Source organism: Mustela putorius, unplaced genomic scaffold, assembly GCF_011764305.1.
Source record: "Mustela putorius furo isolate JIRA1106 unplaced genomic scaffold, ASM1176430v1.1 tig00004035_pilon_pilon_pilon, whole genome shotgun sequence".
In the NCBI taxonomy this organism is placed as follows: domain Eukaryota; kingdom Metazoa; phylum Chordata; class Mammalia; order Carnivora; family Mustelidae; genus Mustela; species Mustela putorius.
Genome location: NW_025422171.1, coordinates 2,614,891 through 2,626,489, shown reverse-complemented (window position 1 = coordinate 2,626,489; position 11,599 = coordinate 2,614,891). Strand labels below are relative to the sequence as shown.

Here is an 11,599-nt window from a genome sequence, read left to right as displayed (position 1 = left end):
CTTCAGGCCTGTTAATTTACTTTCTTCACCAGGGCCGGTGTGAGATCCTTAAGAAAACAGTAGCTTTAACGACAGAGTTACCAACTTTTATACCAGTGCAGTCCATGGGGCAATAACTGCAGCTGGGGGCGGGTGACAAAGTGGCAAAAAGGTCCGCAACACTCGGCGGGGAGGCCGCGGGCAGGTGGCGGCGGGCGCGGGCGGGCCGCGACCGGGAGGGAGGAAACGGCGGCGGGGCGGAGCGGGCCGGCCGCCGAGCAGCCAGGGCCGCAGGCGCCCCGCCCGGGCTGGTATGCGGCCGAGAGTGACGCGGGAGGCGGGGTCACGTGACGCCCGTGGAATGCCAACAATGTAGCGAATGTCCCACTTGGGTCTGCGCGCTGGAACCTCGGCGTGAGCGCCCCGGGAAGATGGAGCAGCCGCCGCCCGCGCCGCCGCCGCCCGGGGCTCCCCCGTACCCGTGGGGCCAGCAGCAGCTCCAGCCACTGGCGCCCGGTCCCCCGGCGCGCGAGGCCCGGGAGCCACGGACGAGGACGCCCCGGAGGGTGTAGACCGCGCCCCAGGAGGTGAAGGGGCAGGGGCGGGGGGCGTGTGGCCAGGGGCCAAGGCAGGGCGGCTGGAAGTTTCCGAGGGCCGGCGGGGCCCCGGGGGCTCCCCGCGCCCACCCTCGGGCCCCTGCGGGCCGCGGCTCCGGGAGGGGCGCCCGACACGGCGGGGCGGCCCGGCAGAGGGGCGGGGAGCGGGGCGGCCGAGGAAGTTTGTCCCGAGCGGAGCCCTGCGCCCTGCCCCCACGGCCCCCGCCCGGCCCGGGCCGGGAGCCGCCTCCGCTGGCGGCGCGTCGTCGCGGGCCGTCCGGAGTCCGCCGAGCCGGGGAAGTTGAGAGCGAGAGCCCGGCCGCCGGGGCTCCGCCGCTTTGTTGTGCGTCGGGCAGCCGCGGCCGGGCTTCTGGCGGGGTTGGAGCGGCCCGGCCGGGGACGGCGAGAGGGGCGTCCCGGGAGGCCGTCCGCTCCAGGGGCACCCAGCCTCCACGGGCTTTTACCCCGAGACCCGGCCGGGCGACGTGCCGGCTGGGGGCCAGCAGCGTCCGGATCCAGCGCCCGCGGCGCCGCCGTCCACCGAGGCCGTACGGTCGTCCGCCACGGGCCGTGCCGCCGTCCCCCCCCACAGGCCGCGGCGTCGTGCCCCCGCTGCTCTTGCGGTCGTCCGCCCCGCCCGCCCCCCACGGGCAGTGCAGCCAACGGAGACCCCGGCGTTGCCAGGCCGGCGCTCGTTCCTAGCCCTCCAAGTTTGCCTCCCGGTCCTCGCGGGTCGCAGCCCGAGCTTCAGGGACACTTTCGCGGCCGTGAGAGCGGCGGCCGTTGCATAACACGCCTTTCCTGCGCCCTAATTTAGCCGACTTTCTGGAGCATGTCTTTTCTGATGCAACCTCACGTGCAGTTAGTTCCCTTGCCGGACTCCGGAGATGCGAATTCTGAGTTAATTCGCGTCTTGCCGATCGTCTCTCCGCAAGCCTGCCTTCGGAACTTCGGGGAGAGCATCTCCCTCAGGGTGAAGTCTGGCTCCGGGGTTGGGCGGGAGTGCAAGCCTGGAGCCAGCCTATCGTTTGTTGATTCCCCGGTGCCCCAGGGGAAGGCGGGGAGGGTAGACCCCTAGAAGAAGGTGAAACTCACCTGAAGAGGGGGGGGGGGCGGGTGTCCTAGGCTGCTGCCTGGACGTTCTGAGCCCTTCGAATGAGAAACTATTTTTTTGTTGTTGTTGCAATCATAGTCGTGAAAGTTTATTTGTAGTTTTATTTGTAGATTATGACAAAATCTTAAGAACTTTTACATTTTCACACGTATGTAGGATATAAGTGAGCGTGCTCTTAATAGTAATCTAGACTTAAAAATTGTTTAACGGTACTCTTAAACTAGAGGCTATACATTTGGCAGATGAAGATTCAGTGGCCAAACAGATCTCTTCCCAAAGTATTCGGCACATACGTTACATTTTTAAAGGAAAGTTGGCCCACATTTTACCAAGAAACTTAAGCTTACTGAAATTTGAACGGAAAGTCACAAAACGTGTGTTGTCTTTATACAGGTGTTCTGTTTAAATAAGAAGGTGAGGAGCCTTCCTTTAATAATGGAGAAAGCAGTTCGTGGCTTATTTTTAGGAAATTTGTACTAAGTAGATCTTGCTCTATATGGTTAGTTGAATCTCAGCATAAATCCCTCCATGATGGATCACCGTTTTTGAGTGCTTAATCAGGAGACTAAGCTGCCTTGTATCTTACTTTTTCCTTTAGCAGCTGTAGTAATAAGGTAGTAACAGAACAATCTTCCAAAATAAGAATGCAGAGACTGTTTAAAAAAAGTCTGTTTTAAATTACAATTAACGAGATGCTATGTTATTCAGTCTCTTATAAAATTTGGTCTCATTATCTAGGTATATAGAACACTGTTTAATGAGTACACCAGCATTCCTTTGAAATAAAAATTGCCGAACATTTAATAAATCTCAAAATGTAAAGCTATTTAAAATGTATCTAAACAGAAGACCTCATGCAAAAGTATTAAGGGGAATTACTAAAATCATGGAATTTTAGAACTGCAAAGATTCAACTAGCCTCTCTGTCTAGTTGGAAATAGTTTTGACCTGAGTGTAAATTGGGACTGTACATATTTCTTTCCTTAGCAAATCACATGGTTGATGGGAGGGACTTTCCTTTGGTGGGAGGGGAATGTTTTTACAATAAGATGCCTTGTTATTTTAAATGCTGCGTTGTAAATAGCCAGCCCTAGGCTTCTAAATCCCACTGTGTGTTGGGGGGAGTTGGGGGGCAGGTGTTGAAGCTGATAAATTCACCATAAACACATAGGAAGGATTTGGGAAAGCTTTTGGAGGGGGAGGGTGTTCTGCTTTGCAGTAGGTAAACCAGACCAACACAGTTTTTGAAAAGCTGCTTTTATATTTTATTTCCTCATTATAATGTGAAACTCCTAAACAATATTCCCTACTGACTTTTAATTTTTTTATTTTTATTTATTTATTTTTAACGGCTCTGATTCTTTTTTTTTTTTTTTAAGATTTTATTTATTTGACAGAGATCACAAGTAGGCAGAGAGGCAGGCACAGAGAGAGGGGGAAGCAGGCTTCCCGCTGAGCTGATGAGGGGCTCCATCCCAGGACCCTGAGATCATGACCTGAGCGGAAGGCAGAGGTTTTAACCCACTGAGCCACCCAGGCGCCCCCCACTCCCCACCCCCACTGACTTTTAAAAAATGACTTGGAGAAATACAGAAGATAACTCAGTGCCTTTACTTTGTCTTAACTGTAAATCTGCTTTAAAAGGGAGCACAATATCCTGGTCAGCAGAATGAAGGGGTTGGGCTTGATAATCCCAAAAATGACTGACTTCTAGCTCAAAAAATTCTCTGAATCTCATTCTTTTTCTTCTTCTTCTTCTTCTTTTTTTTTTTTTTTTTACAAAAGCCTATTGTTTAGTAATTCCTCTGGACAGAACTGGGCCTCGTGGCACAAGTTCGGAGGTCACCGTTCCCATTATGTGTTATGTGGATGCTGCTGTATGAGCCAGGGCTTTATTACACAGCACCTGTGAATGGCTCCTGGTGTTCGAAGGGAGCCCTCCTTGGGCCACCAGTTTCACTAAGTCAGCTGTTTTCTCAGTATATTTATTTATTTATTTATTTATTTATTTATTTTTAAAGATTTTATTTATTAATTTGACAGAGAGAAATCACAAGTAGACAGAGAGGCAGCCAGAGAGAGAGAGAGGGAAGCAGGCTCTCTGCCGAGCAGAGAGCCCGATGCGGGACTCGATCCCAGGACTCTGAGATCATCACCTGAGCCGAAGGCAGCGGCTTAACCCACTGAGCCACCCAGGCGCGCCTCTCTCAGTATTTTTAAAGCTAATGCTATTTGATCTATAGTTTCATTTCTGAAGTGTTAGTCAAACAAAGTAGTGTTGGAAATAAGGATAGTGGTTGTGATACTAAAATTAGGACAAATTTAACATTACTTAATGTTTACCGTTTACTATATGAAAACCTTATGTCGCTTACCATCTAGACCATGTCAACTTAATTGTGACAAACGGTTTCTTAAGTTAATTAAATAGTTTTTGCCTATGTACTAATCTTTAATATTCATAGGAATTTCTTGGAGGACAAGTGGAAAAAAATCTCATATTTTGTAGCTGTGCTTTATAGTTATTGTTAACTAATCTTTGCTCTTTTGTGGCACAGCATAGATCCTCTAACCTGTAAATTAGTAAGGATGGTAAAGATCTTATGAAGGTGAGCTGGCTCTTGACTGGGGTAGATCTCTGGAATATTGGCTTCCTTGCCTCCAAGCAGTTTTCCTGATCAGGAATGCTAAGAACCAGTGGGTTTCATTTCTAATTAATGTCATCCTACCTCAGAAGTCTCACTCTTGTGTTTTCATTAAATGTACCCAGACAATACCTGCCCCCTCCCCAAAATTATCTGCCTATTCATTTTTCTCTTCTATGTTTGAGCCTTTTCACAGGAAGTTCCAGACTCTAAGAATAGCTTCACACTTCCTTCATCAAATCATAGCCTTTTGCCTTTCTAGTTTTGCTGAAACAATCCTTTCTCTAGTAGATTTTCTCTAGAATCTACATGTACTGGAATTCTTTGGACAGTCACATTATTACCTCTGTCCATAGCAGGGACTTTCAGATGGGATGCGTGTTCTGACTCTCTCACTGGTCTGTGTCTGAAATTTGGAGGGAGAGGAAGCAACGCTTTCTTAAAGACTGAAAACCCACACTGGGGTATGGAGTTGAAGATAAGGAGACCCATCCCATACAGTTGCTTGCTGTTAGGAATGCTGCAAATAATGGGTAATAAATCTATCTATAACCTGATCGTTCTGTGTGGTAATCTTGAGGGCGAACTTCTGTGGCTTCATTTTTTTATGCCATTGTTGATAATGCATTCATATATATCCCACAGATATCAGGTATAGAGCTAATAGAGAACGTGATGGTTTGTTTTTCCTCTAGATTGTAAATTTATTTAGAGATGAGACCCTGTTCTTCCTGGGTGAGACCTCATAATATCCAGCAAAGTATTTGCTAGTATTTGCTTCCAAACCCACTGCAGCCTTGTGATTGCACTATTTATTGGAGAGTTTTCCTGGATCCCCAGAGGAATGTAAGCATTGATTTCCTCAAAGACCCTCATTATGAGGAGGGAGCCCCTGTCGTGGTTCCTGGCCTGGACGGTACTGAAGAGGTCCCTCAGCATGGTAGTTTGTGTTTCTGACATTCAGCGTCTGGCTGGAAGTCTGACCTGTCTGCCTGACTTAGTTTCAACTTTGCTAGTTAATTATAGTAAGGATATGATTTAAATAATAACTGGAATTTTAGTTCCAAGAAATACAGTTTTTAAAAATGCCAGTATTTGTCATTAGTGTGGGTCTCAGGAGACATGGGTTTGGTTGATTCTGTGGTTGGGGCTTGATGTGTTTAGCATCCAGTGTGGGTTCATGAAGCACTAACAGAAATTAGAATGAAAGTTTGTGAACATCTGATAGCACCTTCTAGGATTGGAATTGGGTTTGAGAGGGCCAAATTAAGGGATGCTTCAAGTACTGCTCTCACATTTTTACATGAGCTACCTATTCTAAGCAGTCGTTTCAGTTCCAGGTTTGAAAATGAGGTGTTTCTGTTTTGTGAGTTGTATTATAGTTTAAAAATTCTGCTGTCTTATGGTTTCTCTTTTAAAGTATATTTTAATTGATTGATGATGCCAAATGAATTTCCAAAATTAGACTTACTTTGCTTGATACTCTCTTTTTTTAAAAATCCACAATCATGAGGCCTTAGGGTCATATTTAGAAAATTTTTGATGAAAGAACTTATTAAAATGATATAATGGTGTGTCAGAGTACCTCATTTCCAGCTGCAATCTTTGGTGAGTATTCTCATGAAAAATTCTTTCTTAAGTTCATAATTTGGCCATGAAACCAACTGTCTTCAAACTAAAACCTAAAATACAACATCTCAAGCTGAGAAAATATCTTACATTCTTTGTGAGACTGAAGGAAAGTTTCATGCTTTCTAGATTGTTCAGGCAGGAACACAGTTTGCCCAGAGGTGCTATTTTACGCATTCGCTAACAGACACGGGGCAATGCCTGTGGTGGTCCTAGGACCAGCACTTTCTGTTCAGTGAGGGCGGGAGACGAGAAGAACATGAGACGAGTGGGTGGTGACCTCCCACTCCCACCCCACGAAGGAGCTTCCCCAGCAGTGTGTTAATGGGGTGTCACAGAATCATTCTTTCGATTTCTCTGTATGTTTGAAAATTTTTAGAATAAATTGTTGAGGGGGAAGCAGAACGAAAAGAAGCTGAGCCAAATTCTGTTTAAGGGCTCATCCACCTGGTATTTCTTGGCTTCTGCGTCAATTCAGATATCAACACAGAAATGTCTGGTCTCACCTGTGCCGGCTGGCTTTATAGCTGGAATGTTTGTGGGACACATGAGTGCTTAAAACTCCCAAGAATCTCTGGACCGCTGCTCTTGGGAAGCTGCTGCCTGGTGTGTTTTGGCCTCCTGGCTGTTGGGTGGCACATGCGTGGGAGGGCGTATGTGGCACCTGACAGGTTAGACTGCACTCTGTGCAGGGACTTTGCCCTCCTGCCAGCACCCTGTCCCAAGGTTCGGTCTCTGCACGTGTCACTATGTGTAGCAAGGGAACCAATGTTCAAATACCAGTTAGCTAAATGTGAATAGTTAGACGATTTTCCCCCATTTTTGTGTGAGTGTTAAATATACATAGTATTTATCATTTTAACCATTCATAAGTGTATAATTCAGCTGCCGTCATCGCCGTATCGCCGTAATCTATACTCAGAGCTTTTTTATCATCCGAAAAAAAACTGTCCATACTAAATAGCTCCCCAGTCCCCTGGCCCGTGGTCGTCTCCATTCTACTTTGTCTCTCTCGAGTTGCATATTCTAGGCCCCTCATGGAAGCAGAATTGTGCAGTATTTGTCCCTCTATGTGGCTTACTTGACTTAGCATAACATTTTCAAGGTCCATCCATGTTGTAGCCTGTGTCAAAGTTCCATTCCTTTTTCTGACTGAATAATCTACTGTGTTATGCAACTCTGTATAACAGTTACGTGTGAACATTACTGGGGAGCATTTCAGGTGGGCCCACATCTTACACTTCAGAGAAAGAGCACTGCTGTTTTGGAGTGCCTTCCGTGTGCTCAGCCTTGTGCCAGGCACTCTTCTCTCCCATCTTTAGCCCACTGGCAGGGTTTATCACCGGGGTTAGGATGGAGGGGACAGACCCAGAGTACTAGGTGACTTCATGTGTTCATTCAAGGCCCATTCTTGGGCCTTTGTGCAGGTCTGATAGGCACGCTCTTGCCCCATAGACCCTGCAGTTGAAGTGGCTCAAGATGGAAGCAGGCACATCAGTCATTTGTTATACACTGTGACAGGGCTGTTAGGGGACATCAGGGTTTCTGAGGTTGGGTGGGCAGGGAGGTCCTTCTGCAGGGGGAGGTTTTCAGCTGAGAATTGTAAGAGGTATAAGTGAACCAGACTGGGAGTGGTATTTGTTCCTAGCAGAGAGAATAGTCGTGCTAAGTTTCAGAGGTAAGGAAGAATTTGTTGCTGTTAACTTGCCCTAGGTCATCCAGGTTGAACCTGATGCTGGCTGGTTGGGGAGGAGTCAGCTTCTTGAAGCTCAGGTCCTGCTCAGAATTGGCCAACTCAGGCCCCGCTGCAGCCACATGTTTGAAACATTAAGTCTAATCACTTAAGTTTTTTCTCTCTTCATGCTTTCTTTTTTTAAAAAGGAAGATACTTTAACTTTTCAGGCATTGCTATCAAGTAGTCATTTAAAGAGGAGTTATTCACCTACATTTCTACGTTCAGTTTGGTTCCTTTTCCACTAAACCAATCTGGACTTTGCCCTGGTCTTGTCTCTTGACTTGATTAAAAGCTGTTTTTTGGGGGCGCCTGGGTGGCTCAGTGGGTTAAGCCACTGCCTTTGGCTCAGGTCATGATCCCAGGGTCCTGGGATCGAGTCCCGCATCCGGCTCTCTGCTCAGCAGGGAGCAGGGAGCCTGCTTCCTCCTCTCTCTCTCTCTCTGCCTGCCTCTCTGCCTACTTGTGATCTCTCTGTCAAATAAATAATTCTTTAAAAAAAAAAAGCTGTTTTTTGTCTAACTGATTCTGAGTCCTGAATTTCTTAGTAATTCTGATAGTTGGGCAGTGTGTTGTGCATTACTGCTGAGAGTGATCTCACATGCAGTTTTACCTGTGATCTTCAGAGCAGCCCTGTCAAGTAGACAGAGAAAGGCTTGTTACCCAGCAGGAAATTGAAGCTCTGAGAGATGAAGTGCTTGCCCAGATAACATGGAGCTAAGTGCCAGAGCTGGGGGTGGAAGCCAGGCCTCTCACCTCCAGCTGCTTTTTCCTTTGCAGTGAAACAGCCATCTTTTGAATCTGTCTCCCCCAAACCTGTCCTCGCCTCCTGTTAAGTGCCCTTCTCCATCTCCACCAAGGCTTCTTTCTTGATGCTCATAGTCCAAGTGGTTGTCCTGGCCCAGAGAATGGTACTACCATTGGCTCTGGTTCCTAAACCAGAAACTTGGCCTCCCCCCGCCTTTTAAAAAAATATTTTATTTATTTGACAAAGAGAGAGAGAGAGATCACAAGTAGGCAGAGGCAGGCAGAGAGACAGAGAGGGGGAAGCAGGCTCCCTGCCGAGCAAAGAGCCTGTTGTGGGGCTCGATCCCAGGACGCTGGGATCATGACCTGAGCCGAAGGCAGAGGCTTTAACCCACTGAGCCACCCAGAGGCCCCTTGGCCTCCCTTTTCAAACCAGTCCTCTAGTGAACACCATTGACCCTTATGTGTTCTACTTCTTAAGCTGTTGAATCACCCACTTCTTTCTGTTTTCCAGCTACTATTCTATTTCGGATTCCCGTAATTCTTTGGGTAGACTTTTATTGTCACGTTATCTGAGTAATTGATCTTCTTGTCTGTCTCCCATCTTAAGCTGTGAACTTTTTAAAGTCAGAGGCTGGTCATTATTTTCTACTTCTCTAAGACTTAGTAACAAGGCCACCTTGTATGGGTGTTCGAGCTGTGCACTGTTCAAGGGCCTTACGTGTAAAAGGGTATACTTCACGTCATCCGAATGCTCACTTAAATAGGGCATGAGTAGCCAATGTGGAGACTCTGGGCCACTCACAGAATACCTGTGCAGTAGTAGAGAGTCACCTCTGTGCATAAAGCCACATGGCGTGCATGTTGTACACCCATTCCGAAGAACCCATTCCAAAGAGTACACACGATCACTCCTCTGTTACCTGCCTCAGAGGTCCAGTTCCCACCCTCCTTGTGATTCAGACTTTACCTGCCCCGCTCCCTGGGGGGTGTATGTTGTGTGTGTGTGTGTGTGTGTGTGTGTGTGTGCACGCGTGCACACATTGGTGTGATAGATTGTGACAGTGTGATAGATTGTGACATGTGGCATCGGTATGTTTCAGAGTGTGCCAGGCCACTGTCCACAGAGCTCTGGAAAGCTCCCCAGGGCAGGATTGCCTATGTTGTACAATAATATAGTAACAATTTACTTGAGGAAGGAGTACCTTTTTATAGTCCCACAAAGGTACCACATGAACCACTAGGGCTCTGCCAATAACTACACAGCAAGTATTGGTAGAATCAGTGTCTCAGAGCCAACCACTCCCTCCTCAGCCCCTCATAGTTCTGGGGCCGGAGCCATGTGGGCTCCAGCAGCCGTTCAGCAGCAGCACAATTTGCAAAAGCAAATTAGACTGGGAATAACCCAGATGTCCTTCAGTGGCAGAATGGATAAACAAGTACATTCATACAATGGAATATTACTCAGCCTTGAAGAATGGCAAACTCTTGCTACATATCACTGTATGAATAACCAGTGTCGACCAAAATAAGCTAGACATGAAGAGTACACCACGTTATTCCATGGATATAAAGTTCAAAAACCAGTCGGACTAATCCTTGGTGTTAGAAGTAGTGAAGGCAATTCCCCCTGGGGCATTGGTCTGTGGGGGCCCTGGACCTTCTGGATTGTAATGACACACTCCTTGATCTAGATAATATTTACAAGGGTGTGTTCTTTGGAAACATTCATTGATCTTATTATGATTTGTGCACCTTAAGAAATATATGTTCAACTTAAATGAAAACAGCCCTCCCCCTGACCTCCCCAAAAGACCGACTTCTTCCCCAGCTTTCAGCAACTTTGTGTTTTTACGGTAAATTCCAGACAGCTTTCAAGCCTTGACCCACCAGGGCCTCTTTCACCTGTGCCTGGCTCCCCTTCTCTCTGCTGATGTGGCTGGGCAGAAGGGACACCCCCCGCATCTTGGGTTGGGCATTCTCAAAGCTCTCTTTTCTTCAGTGTGGACTGTCTCCTGTGATCCTTGCCCTTCCTTAGCTGAGTGCAAAGCAGCTTTGTAGCTTCTCTTTAGTTTGCTAATATCACTTGACGGTAAAATGAGGCTTCTCTTCTGAGTCATGCCAGTTGGGAGGGATGTGAGCTCTTCACTCACCTACCTAACTGCTCCTTCTTGTGGCTAAGGAGAGCTAGGTAGGTAGAGTGTAGCTAGGCAGAGCTACCTAGCTAGGCGAGTGTTCCGTTTGAGAGCTGGTGGCTCTCACTGATGTCTTTGAGGCTAAACTAAGCCCAGCGTGTCTGGCCAAGGTGTAACTAGCTCCTGAAACCCCCCCGCTTCCCTCCCTGGTACTGCTGCCCCTTACCCAGGCTTTCCTCACGCACCTGGTATGCTGCAGTTGTCCCTTGTGGTCCACCTTCCAGTTGGCTTCCAGACTCCTCTTTAAGGGCACTTTTGGCCATGTCACTCCTTAGCTTAACCGCAGACAATGACTTGCCACCATCTGCAAGGAGTCCAGACAATTAACATGGCCTCGAAGGTCCTGCTGGGACCCTGGATGACACCCACCCTTTCATCCCTCCTCCCTCCCGAACTCTCCTGGAAAAGCGTTTGCCACCCAGACGTACATGTGAGGGGTGGGGCCTGTCCCTCTGCTCCTTTGCATATGCCTTTCCCCTTGGCTGGAATTCTATTGTTCCTACACTTAGATTCAGTTATCTACTTGGGAGCTTTTTCTGTCTTTCTCCTTTATTCTCCCACTTGTTAGATGATTTCCCCCCCTCTTCTCGGGCATCTCTTTTCCTTTGAAGCTTTTATTTGGCTACCTCACCCTCCCCTTGCTGAAGGTTGGATTTTGCTTTTATTTGTACTAGCGGTGCCTGAGACTTAGTGGGCTTCTGATGAATGTTTGCAAGGTGGGTAGGTGGGTAATAGAGGTAGGGTGAGTACATTTTGATGCAAAGAAACTCTCCCTGATGATTTATTGTGAAGGTAGGATGATTTATGTCTTTTGTATTTCACTTTTCAAAAAAAGGGGGGGGGGAGACCCTAGAGATTAGAAACAATTTGTGTAAATTCCCACAGGAAAAGATAGAACTCTTCTGCCTGTTCTCAGACATAGCGAGTCACTCAGGATCCTCCATACATGCTTGGCAGCTCCT

At 47.6% G+C, this 11,599-nt stretch overlaps 1 protein-coding gene across 1 annotated transcript in view; it reads left to right on the top strand.

The window, feature by feature from the left end:
• The first annotated feature begins 313 nt into the window (after nucleotides 1–313).
• Nucleotides 314–11,599, top strand: part of LATS2 (large tumor suppressor kinase 2) — a 74,760-nt gene continuing 63,474 nt past the window's right edge. The window contains exon 1 of the mRNA XM_045072428.1: nucleotides 314–566. The gene's annotated coding sequence lies outside the window, so the exon portion shown is untranslated. The remainder of the gene's footprint in view (nucleotides 567–11,599) is intronic.